Here is a 5,263-nt window from a genome sequence, read left to right on the forward strand (position 1 = left end):
AGGAGGGAGGGAGGGAGGTGGAGAGGGAGGAGGAGGAAAGGAGGAATGCACAGGCCATTTCATTCCAGCGAGAACAGGTCACAAGGCATACCCAAAAGCAACCCGGGTGGTACAAAACTAAAGATGACCGAAGGCCACCATGAACAGGCGGGAGAGGGCATCTCTGTTCATCACCCCTGGGGCAGATGTGGAGACTCCAGATGTGTCACATCTGGACAGCCCCTTCTCTGCCCCTTTCTACCCCCTGCCCCGCCCATCCACCAGGGGTTCAAGACAATACAGGAGACAGTTGTCCTCCTCCCAGGACCCTGAGAATGGCTGGGGCTGGGGAAGATGCTCAGTGGCCTTTGAAACTCAGCTTATTTTTGCGCCAAACGGGTGACCCTGCCACCCCCATGAAAAGGCAGAGCACTAGAATGAGAGTCCAGACTATGGACTCTAGTCCTCTTGATGTCCCAAGCTCAGCATGTGACCTCAGACTAGGCACTTAGCCTCTGTGGGCCTCAGTTTCCCCTTCTGTCCAAATCAGGGGGGTTGGAATGTGGTCACCCAACTAAAAGCCCACTCTATACACTGAGCGTCTACAAATACAAGGAACACAGAGTTGATTTGTTAGGAAACCCATCACGCCCATCCAGACCTAGATGGGTTTCACTCTGACGTTGTGCAGTCAAATGCTCTACCCCTGAGCTACACCCCCTACTCTGACGTTGTGACCGCTGCACCTGGGCTGATTGTACCCCAGACCAGGGGCAATGTCACCTGGCACCACCCTTTCCCACTACTCTTCCCTCTCGAGAGAGACTGGGGTTTCACACAGAGCAGTCGAGCCCCATAAATAGCAGCTGGCCACTCACAGGCCAACCCTCCCAGGCCCCAAAAAGGAAGTGAGAGACAGGCAGACACTTCTGTTCTTCCTGCAGAAAGTGCTGCTTCTGCAGTGACTCGTCAGATGCTCCCCAGAGCCCAGCACAGACCCGGCTCCACCCACTTCTGTGGGTTGGCCAGATGAGTGAGAAACACAGGCACAGCCAACGAGAGGGAGCTGAGGCCGGACCCAGGAGTCTTTTTCCTATGGTAGGGGATATCTCTGTGTGAGGAAGCCCCATGGGGAGTCCTTGGGTGAGTTGCCAGGAGGAGGTGACTCAGGATAAATTCCCTTAGGAGGTGCATTCACTTCTAGATCCAAAGAGTCATCCCCTACCTCCTTAGGGTAAAACTAGATTTTGAGTATCACAGTGTTTGTGGATAACCTGGCCCCAGTGAGTCCCCTTGCAAGGGCCTTTGGAGATGCTTCTGCACATGGACACTAGGAGCCATGAGCAGAGACAGTCCCTGCAGCAGCATCTGAAACCATGAACCCCGGGAAGACAACGTGGCACTGTTTTTGTCAGCCCTGCCTACGCTTTGCTAAAGTCTGTCCATTCAGCTCTTTTTCATGTTGACCGTACCACTGTTTCCTGCCAGGTCCTGCCTGATATAGTAACAGGGAAAGGGATGAATATGATGCAATGTGCTCTTGTAATGGAGCATCACAGAGCAGGTCAAGGACACAAGCCACACAGCGATGAGTGCAGACAGGCAGAGCAGAGCACAGCTGCATGTAAGTACATTTTAAACACGGACCCCAACACAGCACTAGACATTGTTCATAATGCCTCCCTACATATGTAAAACACAAAAGTGGATTGGAGACACACAGAGGGGAGACTGCAGGCGCCTCAGCCTCTCATCCCTCTTCTCATCAGGCCATTTCTGCTCTGCACCAGCGGTTCTCAACCAAAGTGCTTCTGCCTTCACTGTCAGGAGACGTGGCCATGCTGGGGACATCTGGGGTGTCTCAATGATGGGGGTGGGAGGGATTGCTACTGGCATCTGGGGGTAGAGGCCAGGGATGTTCCCAACCATCCTAGGATGCATGGGACAGCCCCACCACAAAGCAGGTGTGGCCCCAGCTCGTTCACAGCTGTCTACTTCCTCCTGGCGTAGCTGTGCAACTTGTACAACCACAAGCAACACGTATTTGTTTTACAAGGAACTCACTGGAGACAGCACCCAGTCTGAGAACTTTGTACTACGGAAGGGTTTTGTTTTTGAAAACTGAAATTACAGAATAAATTACAGAGAGAGAGAGAGAGAGCAAGAGCGAGAGCGAGAGCGAGAAAGAGAGAGAGAGAAACTTCACCATATGGGTTCAAATGAGCAACCTGGGTATTCTTGGCTCCTGGTGGAAAGGGAGGTGCTAATCTCAGGTGGGCCCATCTGCTGTGGCATGGGGCTTGGTTTTGAGCTGCTCCTTCCACTCCTGGCACAGGAGGAGCAGATGTTTAGGGCAGCCACATGACTAACTGGGCAGCCAAGACCAAGACTCCTGTGCACGCTGAAACTCATGTTCTCAGTGGAAAGGAAAGATCTGCTGACCACTCACTCAGGATGAGGGATGTGGTGAGTCAGCCGTGGGGCCTCTGTGTGGGCCAGACCAAACAGCTGGTTTTGGGCATGGCAGAAGTCAGTGAGGCAAGGCCCTGATGGGTAGCGCTGACCTGAGTGCTACCTGGCTAAAGCCAAGGAGGAGGAGCCATGCGGCAGAATCCGTTCATGCAGCTCGCATGCTACAAGTGTCTGCTAGTGTCTTGTGGAGATTTAAACTTAAAATCTTGCTTCTCAGCCCCACCAGGTACATTTCAGGTGCTCAGCAGTGCACTTGTGCTTTGTGGCTGCCTTCTGGACAGCATGGATGCAGACCGTCTCCAACCATCCCAGAAAGTTCCATCACAGGCACTGAGCCAAAACTGGCCATGGTGATGGAGCTGCCAGGAGGGCAAAGCCCAATCTCACTTTGGTCACCATGGTCAACATGTCAGGGAAGGGTATCCAGGGACAGGTGCCCAGGGGCGGGTGCCCAGCTGCAGAAAGGTCTTCAGGGAACCTCCCCGCTCACAGGCACTCTCTCAATGTCATCTCCTGCCTCCCAGCCCAATCACACTACATCCTGTCTTGGCTGCTCTCCTCCACTCTGCCCCAAGCCTGAAGCCATCTGTCCTTCCTCTAAGCTCCAGGAGTCTCTGGGAAGTGTTTATGGGTTAACTCTGTTGGAATGCACAGGGATTGCTCAGAATAAAGCTCACCAGCCTTTGTTGGCCTGGAGGCCCTGCCTGCCCTGCCTCTACTGCCTCTCTGTCCTCCCCACTGGCTCTCTCCACCCCAGCCTAGGTTCCCCAAACACATCAGGCAGGGCCTGCTTGCGGCCTTTGCAGCTGCTGTTCCCTCTGCTCAGAATGCTCTTCCCCGAAGCCTCCGGTCATCCCCCTGCCCCCCACTGCTTCAGTCAGATATCTCAAATATCACCTCATCAGAAAGCCTCCCATTCTAGCCGAAAGAGCTCAGGTATATGCACACTAATACACACACACACACACACACACATTCACACATGCACCACACTCTCACTCTGATGCTCACACACACATCCTACATGCACACCCCACACGCCCCACAGGCACACTCTCCACACACTCACACACCCCACAGGCACACCCCCCCAAACACTCACACACCCCACACACCCCACAGGCACCCCCCCCACACACACCCCATAGGCACACCCCACACATACTCACACACCCCACAGGCACACCCCCCAAACACTCACAAACCCCACACACCCCACAGGCAGCCCTCCACACAAACACACCCCATAGGCACACCCCCCAAACACTCACACACCCCACACACCCCACAGGCACCCCCCCCACACACACCCCACACACCTCACAGGCAGCTCCCCACACAAACACACCCCATAGGCACAGCCCCCACTCACACACCCCACACACCCCACAGGCACCACACACACACTCACACACCCCACAGGCACACCCCACACATACTCATACACCCCACAGGCACACCCCCCAAACACACACTCCACACACCCCACAGGCACCCCACACACACTCACACACCCCACGGGCACCCCACACACACTCACTCCACAGGCACACTCCCCCCCCCCACACACACACCCCACAGGCACACCCCATACACACACACCCCCTGTGCACACGCCCACACCCAGACACAGCCCACAGGCTCCATGCGCCCCTCATGCCCATGCTGCCAGCAACCCACTGTGATTTTCCTAAGCAGACGCCCCCTGGCGGCTGTCCCTCCACCGATGCTGGAGAAAGCTGGCACCCAGCAGCCGCTCCCAGGCTCAGGGGCCTGAACACCTCCTCTTCTCTTACCTGGCTGGGATTCGTGCCAGCCAAGGGCCTCAGAAGGGATATGATGGGTTTCTGAGAGTCAGAGCCCTCGAATGGGGCTCCCAGCCCTATGCTTTGGCTTCCCCAGCTGTAGGAAACCCGTGTGGGAAGGGGACAGGTCACTGGACTCAGGATCAGACGAGCTGGGCTCCAGTCCCGACACTGTCCTGACTGGCTGTGTGACCTGGAGCAAGTCACTTAACATCTCTGAACCTCACTCTCCTACCCACTGAAATGAGGAAGTCAATGTGTTGAGCAGGGTTTGGTGAAAATGTTTCTCTCCTGGATCCTGAGTGTGGTGTAACTGACTGCACACTCTCTGGAAGGGGATTTGGTAACATGAATCTAGAGCAGGGGTCTCAAACTCAGGTGCCCCTGGGAGCCAGGTAGGTGATGTAATAGAGAGAGAGCCCATTAGCACTAGGGCAAGGGCAGCTCTGATTTTTTTTTTTTTTATAGCATCCTGCTCTGTTGCCCAGACTGGATTGCAGTAGTGCAATCTCAGCTCACTGCAGCCTTGATGTCCTGGGCACAAGTGATCTTCCAGCCTCAGCCTCTTGAGTAGCGACAGATGTGCACCTCAATACCTGGCTACATTTTTAACTTTTGTAGAGATAAGGTCTTGCTTGTTGCACAGGCTGGCCTCAAACCCCTGGCCTCAAGCAGTCCTCCTACCTCAGCCTCCCACAGTGCTGAGATTACAGGCCTGAGCCACCGCACCTGGCCCGATTTTAAAGAAAAAAATTGGGCAGGTGCAGTGTCTCATGCTTGTAATCCCTACACTTTGGGAGGCCGAGCTGGGTGGATCACCTGAGATCAGCAGTTCGAGACCAGCCTGACTAATATGGTGAAACCCTATTTACTAAAAATACAAAAATTAGCTGGGCATGGTGGTGTGGGCCTGTAGTCCCAGCCACTTGGGAGGCTGAGACAGGAGAATTGCTTGAACCTGGGAGGCGGAGGTTGCAATGAGCCGAGATCTCACCACTGCACTCCAG

At 54.8% G+C, this 5,263-nt stretch overlaps 1 long non-coding RNA gene across 1 annotated transcript; it reads left to right on the top strand.

The window, feature by feature from the left end:
- The first annotated feature begins 882 nt into the window (after positions 1-882).
- Positions 883-2,736, top strand: LOC115934573 (uncharacterized). Its single transcript, XR_004070347.3, has 3 exons — positions 883-1,077; positions 1,468-1,603; positions 2,669-2,736. It is a non-coding gene; the product is annotated as an uncharacterized lncRNA (long non-coding RNA).
- Positions 2,737-5,263: the final 2,527 nt, after the last annotated feature.

This window comes from Gorilla gorilla, chromosome 4 (assembly GCF_029281585.2).
Source record: "Gorilla gorilla gorilla isolate KB3781 chromosome 4, NHGRI_mGorGor1-v2.1_pri, whole genome shotgun sequence".
Lineage (NCBI taxonomy): Eukaryota > Metazoa > Chordata > Mammalia > Primates > Hominidae > Gorilla > Gorilla gorilla.